General features: G+C 40.7%; 1 non-coding gene across 1 annotated transcript; it reads right to left on the reverse strand.

The window, feature by feature from the left end:
* Positions 1 to 19,168: 19,168 nt before the first annotated feature.
* trnat-agu (transfer RNA threonine (anticodon AGU)) lies at positions 19,169 to 19,242 on the reverse strand. The gene has a single exon. It is a non-coding gene; the product is annotated as a tRNA-Thr (tRNA).
* Between the last annotated feature and the right edge of the window lie 41 nt (positions 19,243 to 19,283).

The raw sequence follows: 19,283 nt of genomic DNA on the forward strand, positions 1-19,283 counted from the left end.
CAGAATGAGTTAGGCCAGTGCAAAGATTCATATCAACAGCTGATGGTGAACTTTGACAAACAGGTTTCCGTTTGTCGGCTGTCAAAAGCCTCCGACCACCAAACCAAACAAAAACTGAAAAAACTCAATCAAGCCTACAAAGATCTGAAAGTGACCCATCTTAATAACAAACAGAACTTTTCATCTGAGCTTCAGAAGGAGAAAAGCACAATCCAGGATCTCCAGAATGAATTAGGCCAGTTGAAAGATTCATATCAACAACTGAAGATAAACTTTGATAAACAAGTTTCTGTTTGTCAGCTGTCAAAAAATTCTGAATGCAAAACCAAACAGGAACTTCAACAACTTCAGCTAGCCCATGAGAAGTTGAAGGAGACGTTCCAAAACAGCCAAAAAGAGGTTTTACCAGAGCCCAGAAAAACCAAAGTGCTGCGCAAACGATCAAACAAATTCAAGGCTTCATATCAAGACCTGAAGCTGAAACACAATCAAGAAATCTCTGTTTACAAAATCAGTCAAGAGATGAAAAAGCTTCAACAAATGAATGCAGACTTGAACGCCACACTTGTCAAAAGCCAAACCCAGCTCCTGTCAGAACTACAGAAAGAGAAGTGTACAGTGAGAGAGCTCCAGAGTGAACTGAACCTTTCCAAAGTTTTGTACGAAGACCTGAAACTTAAGTACAATCAAGATGTTTTAGTCAGTCAGCATTTGAAAAACATCAAAGATAAATCTACTGGGGAGCCGCAGGACATAAAGCAACTCAGAGCTGAACACGACGCCATGTGTAAAACTCTGATTGAAGCCAACAGATCCTTGTACACGTCTACGGAGCAGACTAAAATTCAGATGCAAGCTGAGTTGGACGAGGTCAAAGACTCTTTGGTGCTTCACAAATTAAACTCTGGTTGGGATCAAGCTTTGTTAGTGTCCCAGTTAAAAGTTTATGATCAGTTGCTTCGTGAGGAAACTGAAGCCCACTGCCAAACACAAGCTAGTCACTTCCTGGAGCTGAATGGTTTTCAAGCAGAGAGCAGTTTGGGTCAGAACCAGTCTCCAAAGAGAAAGAGACCCACAGAAGCAGAGGACGAGACACAGAACAGAGAGGTAAAACAGAGGAAACTGATCCGTCGTGAGTAATCAAGTCAGGTCAGTTTATAAGACAGCATGAAGCCAAGTTATAAAAATGTGTCAAGACAGGACTTCAAAAGTTTAAGTGCCGTGAACTCTCTCACCACTAGGGGGAGGTCATTCCAAACTTTTAGGCAGGCATAAGTATTTATGCAAGTACATTTTATTTATATAACTCATCACAGACAGAAAATCACACAGTGCTCCACATGAACAAAAGCTGGTTCACCGCGTCTCGTAACACACTTCATGGACATTCAGAAGTAGGTGGTCAGCTGATCCGAGTGCACGAGATGGTTTGTAGGGTGTCCTAAGCTCTGTGAGATATGAGGGTGCCATGTTATGGATGGATTTAAAAAACAAACAGGAGACTTTTGAACCTTATCTGAAAAAACACTGGTAGCCAATGTAGCTCAGCTAAAACGGGTGTAAAGTGAGAACGGCTGTTTGATTTAGAGAGAGATCTAGCTGCTCGTTCTGAATGTTTGTAGAGTTAACTGCAGACTTGTTTACACCTAGCAGATTAGAGTTACTGTAATCTAGTCTTGATGTAATGAAAGCGCGTATGACCGACTCCAGATGAGGTCTTTTAAGGATCTGCTTACGGCAGGTTATTCCACATCGTTAGAAGAAACTAAATTTGACACAGTGGCGTTTATCTGAGGCAGTGTAGAGAGATCTGATCTAACCAAGTCACAAAAAAACTTATCATTGCTTTTATTCGTCAGGCTCCAGGCTCCAGAAGGTAAGTATCTGCTCTAGGGGTGTCCCGATACAACTTTTTCACTTCCGATTTGATATTAATATTGCTGCCTTCAGTATTGACCGATATCAATCTGATCCGATATCAGCGTAAATCATACATACATTTTTTAACCATTGGTTGCAAAAATGTGAACCTTAACGGACTGCTTAAATCAGAGATTTTTGATGCAGTCTGATAAAATCCCATACTGTGTTTTTGGGGCCGATAACGAATTACTTTCGATATTGTAACGGGACATCCCTAATCTGCTCTCTCACCCCCCAGTCAGTCGTGGCAGATGACTGCCCATACTGAGCCAGGTTCTGCTGGAGGTTTCTTCCCGTTAAAGGGGAGTTTTTCCTCTCCACTGTTGCTACATGCTTGCTTAGTATGGGGATTGCTGTAAAGTCACTGGCACAACAAGTTAGTGACTCGATGCAGTCTGCTGGGTTTTCTTAGTTAGGAGTCTTTTAACTAATTGGCACGATCAACTGAACTGAAAGCACTATTTAATAAGTTAACTCATTTGGAATGTTTGCCTTGTAAAGACTTATGTTGTGAATTGGCACTTTATGAATATCTCAATTAAACTGAATTAAAAGCAAGGCTGCACAGTGGCACAGTGGTTAGAGCTGTTGCCTTGTAGCAAGAAGGTCCTGGGTTCGCGGCCTGGGATCTTTCTGCGTGGAGGTTGCATGTTCTCCCTGTGCATGCGTGGGTTCTGTCCGGTTAGTCCGGCTTCCTCCCACAGTCCAAAAACATGACTAATTGGTTAACGGATGATTGGTAAAAAAAAAAAAAAAAAAAAAACCCACTCGTGACCTGCACCTTGACGTGGTGAGTGGGCTTCTCACTAAGACAGGTCGATTGAAACTGTGTCTGCTTGACTGCTATTTTCCAAATTTTAATCTCAGGGCCCATAATGAACTCTGTTTATGTTACAGCGCCCTCTCCTGGTTGCAGTGACGGGTGGACCGGTCATCGTGGATTTAAAGGAACTTCCAAGTTTTCTTGTTAAATGCTGGACGGCTGCGAGCATTAGATTGGGATAAAAGAGGTGGATTTGAGATGATGTTTTCCAGTGAAGGACAGCTTGGCATGTTAGCATGGTATTGCAACGCAGGAGATGAAATCACTGGTTTGTTTTCCAATGGTGGACATATCGGACCAGCTGTCAAGGATTGGTGAGAAGAAGGCGGAAAATGGGGCTTGCTTTCAATTTTTACCGCTTTTTCTTTAACAGCCTCTATTCTTGTAATAGAGCAAGTATTCAGATTATCTGAGGTGATTTCATGCTGATAAATCTGTATGTTGTTTCCTACATCTGAGATTTTTCCTGGCTTGATTAAGTTTTTGTCAAAACAAACCCTTTTTATCTCTTCCTTATCTGAAGTCAGTGCCACCACCGGTTCAGCAGGAACTTTGCTGGGTGCTTTAGAGCTTTTTTTGCAGTCTGCAGTTTGACAATTTCACTGTCTTTATTTTTTATGCTTTCTTTCAGTTTTTGTAAGTCCGTTTTAAAACTCTCCTCAGTTTCCTGAAGTCGTGTGTGCAGATCTGATTCACTGGTGATCAAATCCTCCAGGACAGCTAAAACTTTCTGACAAATCTCTTCAGATTTTTGCATCTGAACAAGCAGCTCGGGCTTGCTGACATCAAAAAGCATAGTCACCTCCGTCAGCTGCTTTTCAACAATCAAGACATCGGTTTGACTAGATGCTGAGGTGAGATTTTTTTCTAAGAAGAAACATTTTCATCTTGGAAATTATCTCTTGTGGACCATTCTTTGTGTTTGGCTGTTGTCGGTCTGTCAAGCATTCAGCATTCACAGATGGAAGTGTTGAAAATACTCAGACTCAAATATGTAAAATGCTATCGGATCTGTCAAGATGTGACCGTCAGAAACTAACCGCTTATGACTAGTAATGTCTGAGTTCTACAGCTGTCTAGATGGAGTGCTCTGTGATGTCATCAAAGCAAATAATTAATGTAATTAAATAATTGCTTTGATGACATCACAGAGCACTCCATCTAGATGAATGAATGAATGAATGAATGAATGAATGAATGAATGAATTAATTAATTAATTAACCTGCAGCTGGAGCAAGCAGGGCCTTTGTTTTTATGCAACTGGTGGAGTTTGTAATATTATTTGCTTTATTTTATTATTATTATTATTATTATTATCATCATCATTTTTAGTTTTATTAATATATTTTTATTATTAAGGGACCTGCTGTTGCAGTGGCTCGGCAGTGAGAGGTGTACTATTGCTTTTCTAAGCGATCTGACTTACCATGGCGAAATAAGTAGCAAAAAACATTAAAAATATTCCCAGTTTGGGGCAGATTTAACAATCCTTTCAAATGTTGAGAGAGTGGAACTTTTACATTAGCATAAAAACTGTCTTGTGCCAGGTGGCAGGTCTCTTTTTAAAACGACATTCCTGACAATTACATCCACGCACTGTGGTCCTGTCCACCTGTCCAGGAATTTTGAGGTAGAGTATATGAAGATCTGTCAAAGTCTCTGAAATGTCATATCCCAACTTCTCCCTCTCTTTGTTCGCTGGGAAACCTGGACGATGTCCAGATTGAAACATTTTTAGTTCACGTGGTTCTGACTGCCATATGCATCGCTTAGAAATCTATCCTCATGAATTGGAAAAATAGAGATACTCTTTGCATTAACCAGTATAGAAATCTTTTCTTAGATCATATTACACTTGATACAGCCTCCGCTTCCACTTCAAGTCAATCTCTCTGGGCATTCCCTGGAGGTGGGTTCACTGGGGGTGTCTGGGGCTGGGGGGCTGCTGCCCCCGTCTGGAGGTGCTTGGGTTGCCTCGGGGGGTGGACTACTGGCGGTTGTGAGTGGGGCCCCTTGGGGGGTCTTGGCGGTGGCCATGGGTTGCTGTCTGGCGGCTGCATTGCCTCTGAGTAGATCTGGGTGGGGGCCTGGGGGCTCGGGGTGTGGGGGAGGCGGGCCCCGTGTGGGGATCTGGACAGGGCCTTGGGGATGAGGTCCTGACTCGTAAGCTGCCGGGAAGGAAGCAGGAACAAGTGCCAGCGCATGGCCCAGGCTCAAGGGCCTCAGGTGGACCTTGACTCCTCTGGAATAACAACTCTGTCCCATCACAGGGGAGGGGGATGTCCAGGAGGGGAGGACCCAACCTTACTTGGATGTCTCATGTCTTAAATATTCTGGAAGCTGTGCAAATGCAGGGATGCAAGTAGATATTCTGCTGTGGTGGGGCTGGGTTGGTGCCCTCGGACTCCGTGGGGCTCTGCGATGCTGCTTTATGATGCATAACACACTTTTCACACGTTTTAACAAAAAAGCCCTTGACTGCCTTCATTTGGTCCAGAACTCTGCACCGAGGCTGCTAACTGGAGCAAACAGAAGAGCACACATCACTCCTATTCTAATGTCTCTCTGCAGAAAATGTTGTTAATGCAAAACCCGTGAAAGTTTCACGTGGGTAGTTCATGCAGCCCATTCCATAACTGAATAAAATCATCATGCTCCCAGTAAATACTGTGCTCTGCTGTTTATTTTTGGTCCCACTTAAAACAGCGATTAGCTCATCTCTCTGGTCAGAACTCATCTATATTTCTCCAAACTGAGGTTGTTCATAGATCTAGCTATTGTAGTTACACTATTTCTATTCTTGCATTTCTCACAGAAACACAAATCATGTTACTGTAACTTCTCTAAATTGTTGTCATAGTCTGAAGACCTTCAGCCTTTAGTGCCAACATTAAACCACTGACAACAAAAGCCTTTTTAACATTAAAGGAAGCTAATTCAGCCTTATTTGCTCTTTCAGGAAGTCTGGGAGTGGATGCTGGGTGCAGAGGAGCTTGATTTATAAATAAATATAGCTTAAAGCTTAATTCATGCTCCATAGAAGGCTGGACTACAGAGAGTCATGTCACACTATCATTCTTTTGTTTTTGCTCCTGTCCCTTCAGATGATCAGAGGAGTTGAGTGTGTGAGAGTAAAGTCTTCAGCAGAGCCAAATACAGTCAGACAGATGCACAGATTACACAACAAAATAAACATCGGACGGGTAACTTTCCAGGACAAGAAGGACACCGTTTTGTTGCATTTAACCCTTCATGAAAAACGGGAAATTCTGGTTTTACGTCTCGTAAAAAGTAAAAAAGAAACAAATGAGGTAGAATGTGACTTAGGGATCTAAAACTATGTTTGCTTTTTATTACAAACTGTCTCTGATCATCGCATTAATAAAACATTATTAACGTCAAGCTAGAAACCTTTAAATCATAGGTGTCCCAGTGATGGAGTGGAAAACACCCTGATGTCTCCCTCGACTTTAGTATAGGATCTTCATTCATTCATTCATTCATTCATTCATTAGTCTTCTTAACAACTTGTGATGATCGAAAGAGAAACTGGTGCAGTTACTGGGCAGGCAGGGAACACCCTGGTCCGCTTACACTCAGCATTTTATCAACTAAATTACACAAAACAAAACTGTTTATTGTCTTATAAGCACTCCATCCTATTGGTGGGCTTGTTAAAATATTTTTGAATAATTTGCAGGTATCAAATTTTTCACAGGACTTCAATCTCTATAAAATGTATCAGTTTGAAACACCTGGATCCCACAACATTGGGTCTCAGCGACTGATCAAGATCTCAGGTATCTCAGGTACAGAGCTGCCGTTTTAACAGGATTTAATGTTTTTTTTTATTTACCTTTCACAAACCAACTTAAAAACAAAAATGTTTTACTCTGTGTGATGTAAAAATATATTCTTTGCTTTGCAGTTCAAACAAATTCTCAGACATAATTATAATGATTAATATCATAAAATAGCAAATAAAAAGAGGGGCTGAAGTTGGAGTAAAAGTGCTGACGGACAAATAACAACGTAAAAATTATTTAAATTAAAGTAAACAGCTGATTGGTCTCAGATTTGGTTTGTTTACATTTAAATTTTCCGGACAACTTATTAAATCCAGTCTGAAGGACGGAGGCCAAGTCTCAGAAAAATCATTTCAGTAATAAATAATCCTTCACTTTACAGTCAGATTATAAACGTGTTCATGTTATCACACTGATATTAGCGTCAGAGATGACAGAAAGGAAATAAACGGAAAGAATTTCTCACCGTGTTTTATTTCATTGTTTTTAAGACTTTTATTTGAACCACCAGCAGCTCTAAACACTTGCTCCTGTCTACCGAACCGGACCGAATGAGACCAGAAATGTTGGCGCATGCCTCCAGGATGTGCTCAAGCACTGGAAAGATGCCTCTGCGAGTACTCGCGATATCACACCAAGTTCACGCGAGATTTCGTCACCAAAATGCTAAAATAATGAATACACACATTTAAAACACTATTAGACACTCATTTATACAGTTTATCAGCAAAAAAAATTTTAATTTAGACGTTACTTGCTCTTTAAAAATCTTCCCAAAGGAAACAAATAAATGCTTCATGAAAGTTTGAGTAGTGCAGAATCAAGCTAGATGAATGCGTTGGCAGCAGCTTCACAGACCAGCGTCAGCGTGCTTACGTCATAAAGGTGACGTCATCATAGGTTTTAGTTTAGAACTCTTTGCACAGCATCTGTCATTCTCTTGTGATCCCTGCAAGAGCTAGACGTTCCCTGAGTTCAGCGAGAGTTTTCAGTCGTTTTGTGAACAGCAATCGGTTTTAGCACAGTAGGACAGCTATTTACTGGTTTTTACTGAAGCCTTCAACTGATTGCTTTATATTACGATGGCTAGTCAAACATCTCCTTTCCAGAAGGTGGCAAATGCCCCCTCTAGCACCAGCGATGTCTACAGCCTTAAACAGCAGTTTCAGAAGGAAATTAAAAGGCTTAACGGCCTTTTAAAAGAGGAGAGAGCTAAATCGTCTAACCCTGCGATAGACCAGCTCCGCAAAGAACTGGATCAAGTCAAGACCCAGTTGGCTAACGAAAAATCTGTGAACCAGATCTTAAGCAACAAAGACAAGGAGACTCAAAGAGAGCTTGAGAATTTGATGGAAAACACCTCCAGCATTCAAGCCACGCTTAAACATGACTTGAAGACACTTCAGCAAGCTCACGAAGATCTGAAGGTGACTTATCTCAATAGTCAGAAGAGTTTTTCATCTGAGCTTCAGAAGGAGAAAGACATAATCCAGGAACTCCAGAATGAGTTAGGCCAGTGCAAAGATTCATATCAACAGCTGATGGTGAACTTTGACAAACAGGTTTCCGTTTGTCGGCTGTCAAAAGCCTCCGACCACCAAACCAAACAAAAACTGAAAAAACTCAATCAAGCCTACAAAGATCTGAAAGTGACCCATCTTAATAACAAACAGAACTTTTCATCTGAGCTTCAGAAGGAGAAAAGCACAATCCAGGATCTCCAGAATGAATTAGGCCAGTTGAAAGATTCATATCAACAACTGAAGATAAACTTTGATAAACAAGTTTCTGTTTGTCAGCTGTCAAAAAATTCTGAATGCAAAACCAAACAGGAACTTCAACAACTTCAGCTAGCCCATGAGAAGTTGAAGGAGACGTTCCAAAACAGCCAAAAAGAGGTTTTACCAGAGCCCAGAAAAATCAAAGTGCTGCGCAAACGATCAAACAAATTCAAGGCTTCATATCAAGACCTGAAGCTGAAACACAATCAAGAAATCTCTGTTTACAAAATCAGTCAAGAGATGAAAAAGCTTCAACAAATGAATGCAGACTTGAACGCCACACTTGTCAAAAGCCAAACCCAGCTCCTGTCAGAACTACAGAAAGAGAAGTGTACAGTGAGAGAGCTCCAGAGTGAACTGAACCTTTCCAAAGTTTTGTACGAAGACCTGAAACTTAAGTACAATCAAGATGTTTTAGTCAGTCAGCATTTGAAAAAAATCAAAGATAAATCTACTGGGGAGCCGCAGGACATAAAGCAACTCAGAGCTGAACACGACGCCATGTGTAAAACTCTGATTGAAGCCAACAGATCCTTGTACACGTCTACGGAGCAGACTAAAATTCAGATGCAAGCTGAGTTGGACGAGGTCAAAGACTCTTTGGTGCTTCACAAATTAAACTCTGGTTGGGATCAAGCTTTGTTAGTGTCCCAGTTAAAAGTTTATGATCAGTTGCTTCGTGAGGAAACTGAAGCCCACTGCCAAACACAAGCTAGTCACTTCCTGGAGCTGAATGGTTTTCAAGCAGAGAGCAGTTTGGGTCAGAACCAGTCTCAAAAGAGAAAGAGACCCACAGAAGCAGAGGACGAGACACAGAACAGAGAGGTAAAACAGAGGAAACTGATCCGTCGTGAGTAATCAAGACAGACAGAAAATCACACAGTGCTTCACATAAACAAAAGCTGGTTCACCACGTCTCGTAACACACTTCATGGACATTCAGAAGTAGGTGGTCAGCTGATCCGAGTGCACGAGATGGTTTGTAGGGTGTCCTAAGCTCTGTGAGACATGAGGGTGCCATGTTATGGATGGATTTAAAAAACAAACAGGAGACTTTTGAACCTTATCTGAAAAAACACTGGTAGCCAATGTAGCTCAGCTAAAACGGGTGTAAAGTGAGAACGGCTGTTTGATTTAGAGAGAGATCTAGCTGCTCGTTCTGAACGTTTGTAGAGTTAACTGCAGACTTGTTTACACCTTGCAGATTAGAGTTACTGTAATCTAGTCTTGATGTAATGAAAGCGCGTATGACCGACTCCAGATGAGGTCTTTTAAGGATCTGCTTACGGCAGGTTATGCCACATCGTTAGAAGAAACTAAATTTGACACAGTGGCGTTTATCTGAGGCAGTGTAGAGAGATCTGATCTAACCAAGTCACAAAAAACTTATCATTGCTTTTATTCGTCAGGCTCCAGGCTCCAGAAGGTAAGTATCTGCTCTAGGGGTGTCCCGATACAACTTTTTCACTTCCGATTTGATATTAATATTGCCGCCTTCAGTATTGACCGATATCAATCTGATTCGATATCAGCGTAAATCATACATACATTTTTTAACCATTGTTTGCAAAAATGTGAACCTTAACGGACTACTTATATCAGAGATTTTTGATGCAGTCTGATAAAATCCCATACTGTGTTTTTGGGGCCGATAACGAATTACTTTCGATATTGTAACGGGACATCCCTAATCTGCTCTCTCACCCCCCAGTCAGTCGTGGCAGATGACTGCCCATACTGAGCCAGGTTCTGCTGGAGGTTTCTTCCCGTTAAAGGGGAGTTTTTCCTCTCCACTGTTGCTACATGCTTGCTTAGTATGGGGATTGCTGTAAAGTCACTGGCACAACAAGTTAGTGACTCGATGCAGTCTGCTGGGTTTTCTTAGTTAGGAGTCTTTTAACTAATTGGCACGATCAACTGAACTGAAAGCACTATTTAATAAGTTAACTCAATTGGAATGTTTGCCTTGTAAAGACTTATGTTGTGAATTGGCGCTTTATAAATATCTCAATTAAACTGAATTAAAAGCAAGGCTGCACAGTGGCACAGTGGTTAGAGCTGTTGCCTTGTAGCAAGAAGGTCCTGGGTTCGCGGCCTGGGATCTTTCTGCGTGGAGGTTGCATGTTCTCCCTGTGCATGCGTGGGTTCTGTCCGGCTAGTCCGGCTTCCTCCCACAGTCCAAAAACATGATTGATTGGTTAATGGTTAACTGATAAAAAAAACAAAAACAAAAAAACCCACTCGTGACCTGCACCTTGACGTGGTGAGTGGGCTTCTCACTAAGACAGGTCGATTGAAACTGTGTCTGCTTGACTGCTATTTTCCAAATTTTAATCTCAGGGCCCATAATGAACTCTGTTTATGTTACAGCGCCCTCTCCTGGTTGCAGTGACGGGTGGACCAGTCATCGTGGATTTAAAGGAACTTCCAAGTTTTCTTGTTAAATGCTGGACGGCTGCGAGCATTAGATTGGGATAAAAGAGGTGGATTTGAGATGATGTTTTCCAGTGAAGGACAGCTTGGCATGTTAGCATGGTATTGCAACGCAGGAGATGAAATCACTGGTTTGTTTTCCAATGGTGGACATATCGGACCAGCTGTCAAGGATTGGTGAGAAGAAGGCGGAAAATAGGGCTTGCTTTCAATTTTCACCTCTTTTTCTTTAACAGCCTCTATTCTTGTAATAGAGCAAGTATTCAGATTATCTGAGGTGATTTCATGCTGATAAATCTGTATGTTGTTTCCTACATCTGAGATTTTTCCTGGCTTGATTAAGTCTTTGTCAAAACAAACCCTTTTTTATCTCTTCCTTATCTGAAGTCGGTGCCACCACTAGCTCAAATTTGTTTTCAAATTCTGGACATCTGGCACCAACAACCTCTTTTCCAACCCCCATTTCTGCAATCAAGCAAGTATTAAGAGTATCTGAGGTGCTTTTCTCTGAAAGCCAAGTTTCTGCATCTGTTAGAAGAGATTTTTATGAGATTTTTCCCGGCATTAAGTTCTCAGCAGAACAAACTCTTTTTTTCCCTTTCTTATCTGAAGTCAGTGCCACCACCGGTTCAGCAGGATCTTTGCTGGGTGCTTTAGAGCTTTTATTGCAGTCTGCAGTTTGACAATTTCACTGTCTTTATTTTTTATGGTTTCTTTCAGTTTTTGTAAGTCCGTTTTAAAACTCTCCTCAGTTTCCTGAAGTCGTGTGTGCAGATCTGATTCACTGGTGATCAAATCCTCCAGGACAGCTAAAACTTTCTGACAAATCTCTTCAGATTTTTGCATCTGAACAAGCAGCTCGGGCTTGCTGACATCAAAAAGCATAGTCACCTCCGTCAGCTGCTTTTCAACAATCAAGACATCGGTTTGACTAGATGCTGAGGTGAGATTTTGTCTAAGAAAAAACATTTTCATCTTGGAAATTATCTCTTGTGGACCATTCTTTGTGTTTGGCTGTTGTCGGTCTGTCAAGCATTCAGCATTCACAGATGGAAGTGTTGAAAATACTCAGACTCAAATATGTAAAACGCTATCGGATCTGTCAAGATGTGACCATCAGAAACTAACCGCTTACGACTAGTAATGTCTGAGTTCTACAGCTGTCTAGATGGAGTGCTCTGTGATGTCATCAAAGCAAATAATTAATGTAATTAATTAATTAATTACATTAATTATTTGCTTTGATGACATCATAGAGCACTCCATCTAGATGAATGAATGAATAAATGAATGAATGAATTAATTAACCTGCTGTTGCAGCAAGCAGGAACTTTGTTTTTATGCAACTGGTGGAGTTTGTAATATTATTTACCGTATTATTATTATTATTATTATTATTATTATTATTATAATTTTTAGTATTATTAATATATTTTTAATTATTATTATTAAGGGACCTGCTGTTTCAGTGGCTCGGCAGTGGGAGGTGTGCTATGGCTTTTCTAAGCGATCTGACTTACCATGGCGAAATAAGTAGCAGAAAACATTAAAAACATTCCCATTTTGGGGCAGATTTAACAATCCTTTCAAATGTTGAGAGAGTGGAACTTTTACATTAGCATAAAAACTGTCTTGTGCCAGGTGGCAGGTCTCTTTTTAAAACGACATTCCTGACAATTACATCCACGCACTGTGGTCCTGTCCACCTGTCCAGGAATTTTGAGGTAGAGTATGTGAAGATCTGTCAAAGTCTCTGAAATGTCATATCCCAACTTCTCCCTCTCTTTGTTCGCTGGGAAACCTGGACGATGTCCAGATTGAAACATTTTTAGTTCACGTGGTTCTGACTGCCATATGCATCGCTTAGAAATCTATCCTCATGAATTGGAAAAATAGAGATACTCTTTGCATTAACCAGTATAGAAATCTTTTCTTAGATCATATTACACTTGATACAGCCTCCGCTTCCACTTCAAGTCAATCTCTCTGGGCATTCCCTGGAGGTGGGTTCACTGGGGGGTGTCTGGGGCTGGGGGGCTGCTGCCCCCGTCTGGAGGTGCTTGGGTTGCCTCGGGGGGTGGACTACTGGCGGTTGTGAGTGGGGCCCCTTGGGGGGTCTTGGCGGTGGCCATGGGTTGCTGTCTGGCGGCTGCATTGCCTCTGAGTAGATCTGGGTGGGGGCTTGGGGGCTCGGGGTGTGGGGGAGGCGGGCCCCGTGTGGGGATCTGGACAGGGCCTTGGGGATGAGGTCCTGACTCGTAAGCTGCCGGGAAGGAAGCAGGAACAAGTGCCAGCGCATGGCCCAGGCTCAAGGGCCTCAGGTGGACCTTGGCTCCTCTGGAATAACAACTCTGTCCCATCACAGGGGAGGGGGATGTCCAGGAGGGGAGGACCCAACCTTACCTGGATGTCTCATGTCTTAAATATTCTGGAAGCTGTGCAAATGCAGGGATGCAAGTAGATATTCTGCTGTGGTGGGGCTGGGTTGGTGCCCTCGGACTCCGTGGGGCTCTGCGATGCTGCTTTATGATGCATAACACACTTTTCACACGTTTTAACAAAAAAGCCCTTGACCGCCTTCAGTTGGTCCAGATCTCTGCAGCGAGGCTCCTAAATGGAGCAAACAGAAGAGCACACATCACTCCTATCCTAATGTCTCTCAGCAGAAAATGTTGTTAATGCAAAACCCGTGAAAGTTTCACGTGGGTAGTTCATGCAGCCCATTCCATAACTGAATAAAATCATCATGCTCCCAGTAAATACTGTGCTCTGCTGTTTATTTTTGGTCCCACTTAAAACAGCGATTAGCTCATCTCTCTGGTCAGAACTCATCTATATTTCTCCAAACTGAGGTTGTTCATAGATCTAGCTATTGTAGTTACACTATTTCTATTCTTGCATTTCTCACAGAAACACAAATCATGTTACTGTAACTTCTCTAAATTGTTGTCATAGTCTGAAGACCTTCAGCCTTTAGTGCCAACATTAAACCACTGACAACAAAAGCCTTTTTAACATTAAAGGAAGCTAATTCAGCCTTATTTGCTCTTTCAGGAAGTCTGGGAGTGGATGCTGGGTGCAGAGGAGCTTGATTTATAAATAAATATAGCTTAAAGCCTAATTCATGCTCCATAGAAGGCTGGACTACAGAGAGTCATGTCACACTATCATTCTTTTGTTTTTGCTCCTGTCCCTTCAGATGATCAGAGGAGTTGAGTGTGTGAGAGTAAAGTCTTCAGCAGAGCCAAATACAGTCAGACAGATGCACAGATTACACAACAAAATAAACATCGGACGGGTAACTTTCCAGGACAAGAAGGACACCGTTTTGTTGCATTTAACCCTTCATGAAAAACGGGAAATTCTGGTTTTACGTCTCGTAAAAAGTAAAAAAGAAACAAATGAGGTAGAATGTGACTTAGGGATCTAAAACTATGTTTGCTTTTTATTACAAACTGTCTCTGATCATCGCATTAATAAAACAATATTAACGTCAAGCTAGAAACCTTTAAAACAACAGTTGGGTGTCCCAGTGATGGAGTGGAAAACACCCTGATGTCTCCCTTGACTTTAGTATAGGATCTTCATTCATTCATTCATTCATTCATTCATTAGTCTTCTTAACAACTTGTGATGATCGAAAGAGAAACTGGTGCAGTTACTGGGCAGGCAGGGAACACCCTGGTCCGCTTACACTCGGCATTTTATCAACTAAATTATACAAAACAAAACTGTTTATTGTCTTATAAGCACTCCATCCTATTGGTGGGCTTGTTAAAATATTTTTGAATAATTTGCAGGTATCAAAATTTTCACAGGACTTCAATCTCTATAAAATGTATCAGTTTGAAACACCTGGATCCCACAACATTGGGTCTCAGCGACTGATCAAGATCTCAGGTATCTCAGGTACAGAGCTGCCGTTTTAACAGGATTTAATGTTTTTTTTATTTACCCTTCACAAACAAACCAACTTAAAAACAATAATGTTTTACTGTGTGTGATGTAAAAATATATTCTTTGCTTTACAGTTCAAACAAATTCTCAGACATAATTATAATGATTAATATCATAAAATAGAAATAAAAAGCAGGGCTGAAGTTGGAGTAAAAGTGCTGACGGACAAATAACGTAAAAATGATTTAAATTAAAGTAAACAGCTGATTGGTCTCAGATTTGGTTTGTTTACATTTAAATTTTCCGGACAACTTATTAAATCCAGTCTGAAGGACGAAGGCCAAGTCTCAGAAAAATAATAAATAATCCTTCACTTTACAGTCAGATTATAAACGTGTTCATGTTATCACACTGATATTAGCGTCAGAGATGACAGAAAGGAAATAAACGGAAATAATTTCTCACCGTGTTTTATTTCATTGTTTTTAAGACTTTTATCAGAACCACCAGCAGCTCTGAACACTTGCTCCTGTCTACCAAACCAGACCGAATGAGACCAGAAATGTTGGCGCATGCTGAGTCAAAAGATTAGTTGAGCCCTCGCTTCTGGAGGACATAAAGGAAATGCATGATCGCCATTTCAGCTAGAAAGAAAGACAAACAAATACCATGGACCTCACCCTTGAACACTAAAAAGACCACCGGAGGCTGGATGCTGCTCAAGAACAAGGACCCCAAACTCACCTTGCCCAGTGTGCTGACCAGAGCCTTGGTGGCTGTGATGTTTGTCTTTGTGAAATACTAAAACATAAACCCCATCATGGCATATGACTAGATTACAGAGAATTTGGCCTTGTCACTTACTGATGAAAATGTTCACCTGAAACATGAGGCCAATTAAACTTAAATGGACTGCATACCAATGTGATTGACAACAACTTGATATCAAGCCAGGTGACGAGGGACGTTCTGATTAAGAAAGGTTACCATCGACGACATCCCCACTCCAAGACTGGAGGAAGAAGAGCATACCACCTAAGAATTTGTGGGAGGAGAGGTTTGATTGAGGTCAAAGATTAATTGCAATGGCCTGAAGCTGTGTTGCTGAGCAATGAGAAATGTTTTTGAGTATTTACAGCAATTAGCTTAAGAGCTATTAAAATAAATCACTTATTTTTTAATAAAAATTCTAATAAAAAGGATCAGAGCTTGTGAAATGTGAAAACAACTGCTGTGTTTCATTGGTCTGGCTTAGTACCACCATTGAGAAATTGTTTCGAGTTTTTTGACTGACTTACCTAGGAGCTATTGACAAAAATTACTTGGATTGGATCTTGTGAAATGTTTCAAAAACTGCTGTGTCTCATTGGTCTTTATAGTAGCATCATTGAAAAATGGTTTTGGGTATTAAAATCAATTAACCTAAGAGGTATTGTAAGAAATCACATAATTTTTCATGAAAATCCTAATTAAAAATATCAGATCTTGTGAAATGTGATAAAAACGGCTGTGTCTCATTGGTGTAACTTAGTAACATAATTGAGAAATGGTTTTGAGTAGTAAAATCAGTTAACCTAGGAGCTATTGAAAAAAATCCCTTAATTTTGGAGTAAAATCCTAATAAAAAGATCAGATTGTGTGAAATGTGTTAAAATTGTTGTGTCTTGTAAATGTAGTTTAGTAACACAAGTCAGAAGTAATTTTGAGTCATTTAGCAAATTATTCTGGAAGCTTTTAATTTTTTTGTACTCGTTTACAAAGGACTACAAATTTGTTGATAGTCCCTAAGCGAACCACCGTTCCCTATAGCGAGTCCTCGGGATTCAGCTAAACGCTGTCTGTGCCGCAGTGCACGTCATGAAGACTTATCGCTGACCGTGTAAAGTTCTGTCGAACATCCAACGTCCAAATTGAAGCTAACTTCGCCGCGGTCGTGCAATGACAATAAACTTCGACACACACACACACACACACACACACACACACACACACACACACACACACACACACACACACACACACACACACACACACACACACACATACAGGTATATATAAACATGGTAATAAAACAAGTATAGAACTATATAATGTAAATGTAAACATGTGATGAACTAGTAAAATGTAAAGGTGTTTTAGTGCACTAACTGCCCTGCAAAATCGCTGTTAGTGTGACCTCCTAGCAGCAACATTCAGTTCAGTGATGGCTCTTGCACAAAAGCTGTTTAACAGCTGGTGGTGTGTTTTTTTATTGCCCTCCCTGTACCGTTTGCCAGACAGAAGAAGTTTGAAGAGATAGCACGATGGTATGAGTCTTTTAAGATGTTTGTGGTTTTTCGAAGGCAGCGAGTGGTGAAGATGTCATCCAGGGCATGCAGGTGTGTGTTTGTTATTTTCTCTATAGTATTGATTACGCTCTGCAGGATCTTCCTGTCAGCTGCAGAGCTGCTGCTGTACCACACCATGATGCTGTTGGTCAGGACACTCTGTGGAGCAGTGATAAAACCACATCAGCAGTTTTTGTGGCAGCTTTATCTTCTCGAGAGCAGGGAAGGGAAGCTAGGGTTAGGTCAGACGTGAGTATTTGTGAGCAGCAGGACGGTTTGATGCCAGCAAAGTATACTACAGATGCTTCTTTTGATTTATAGAGGATATGTTATGCCTTTTTTCTTAAGTTATAATATAGTTCTATGGTCGACATAAAACTTGTTTATGAAGGTATTTGCTCAAAATCCCACTCACATGAAGTGATTTCAGCAGTTTTATTGTTGACAGTTTCAGTACCTTCCAGAATGACCTGTTTCTAGACTCTGTCACTTTAAGAAAACAAGCTGGAGCTAGCCACGCCCACCCTTCCCCCGCTCAGGCTGCTATAAGCTTAAAAGCTTAAATGACCGGGAAAGGCACATAGTAGAGTCGCTGCTTTCCCATCAAAAGCTCTTTCTTGCACATGAGAGGTGGTTCTATTCTAATTTCCCCTTTTGTGACATCACAAATGGGGCCTTTTTGAAACAACTTGTTTTAGGCATATAATTCCTAAAATCAAACACTGACAGAAAACTGATGGATGTTTTTTTTCATGTTTGGAGTGTTTATATAGGCAGTAGATACTCACATGGCAGCCCAAAAGGATGCAAAAGGTAAATTTTGCATACTGTGTCCCAGTACAACCAACTATTTCATTCTCTCTTTGAATTAATTTCTTATTTTAAGCGGCTATATATTCAAATATAATTGAGACTTTACAACCTGAAGTATTTCAGTGAGCGCCTTTCAAAGGGTAAAGCAGCTGTCTGTTGTCTCTAGTGCAAAAATGAGGTGCACCATGCAACACAATCATTTTGTCAGGGACTTGCACAAACCAGCCAGAGAAGCACTGCTGATGATGATTCTGAAAACTCCATTTTCTTTCGGAGAAGCTTCAAAATTACATGAATTTAACCTAATCAATGTAAACTAGTCAGAATGACACCAGCACAAGGGACACATTATCCCCTTTTAGACACACCAGGTTCAACTTAAATAGTGGCTGATCAGACCACTCTACAAACAAGAGGGGAACAATTAACATACAATTAACACACACATCCTCACACACACAAACTAACCAGTCTAATCAACTCAGGTAACTCAAATAACTAAATCATAATTACAAACTCCCTATCCATAACAGAAAATATCTACATTAAATTAAACACAAGCATATAAATGAATCTCCCCTCCCTTGGGAGTAGGTAGATCCCAGGAGTTCTGATAAGGCTTCCTGAGGAGATGAGCTGCAGGTGTGAGACTCCATGGGCCACTCCAAGTCACTGGTAACTAAATAGAAGTACAAAATCAGCACATGCATTCATAAGCAGAAGACTGATTGTGTGCACACATCAACTAGTCATCCTGGACAGAACACAGAAAACAAACTTTACCAGAAGACCATATCCCTGAGGTGACAGACACTGCTGTCACACCTCTATTTATCTCATTTTCTAATTTTGCTTTTTTGTAAAACATTTAGAAGAACTATGTCTCTGGGCTGTGTGGTGGCTCAGTTAGCACTCACTCACAGTAAGAAGGTTGCAGGTTCAATACCCCATGCGTTGTTTGCATGTTCTCCCTATGCAAAATTGTCAGGCTAATTGGCTACTCTAAATTGTCAATATGTGTGAGTGAGTGTGCACATTTTTGTCTCTATATGTCTACTTGGGGATTGCTGGAAAAAGGCACCAGCTCCCAGCAATCCTTACAGGAAGCTTTGTTTATAGAAGATCAATGAATGAATGATGTAGATATAAATCTATACATCGTTCTAAATAAGAAGATATAATATTTTTATTCTCTCTTTATTTTTGTATCACAAAATGCTAAATGGTGAAATTGCAACATAATTTAATAGTTTTAAGTATTAGATTTATATTGTTGCTGTACTTAATTTGATTTAGTGAGGAAGATGATCAAAGTTGGCACATCAGAAGAAGAATAAGTAGATCCTGTCACTGGTCCTAACAAAAGGCACCGCTGGGATTCGAACCCAGGATCTCCTGTTTACTAGACAGGCGCTTTAACCAACTAAGCCACGGCGCCATGTGCTTTTGCGATCTTCATAATAGCTTAGAAATATCTAA

The sequence above is a fragment of the Nothobranchius furzeri genome, chromosome 4, assembly GCF_043380555.1.
Source record: "Nothobranchius furzeri strain GRZ-AD chromosome 4, NfurGRZ-RIMD1, whole genome shotgun sequence".
Taxonomy (NCBI): Eukaryota; Metazoa; Chordata; class Actinopteri; order Cyprinodontiformes; family Nothobranchiidae; genus Nothobranchius; species Nothobranchius furzeri.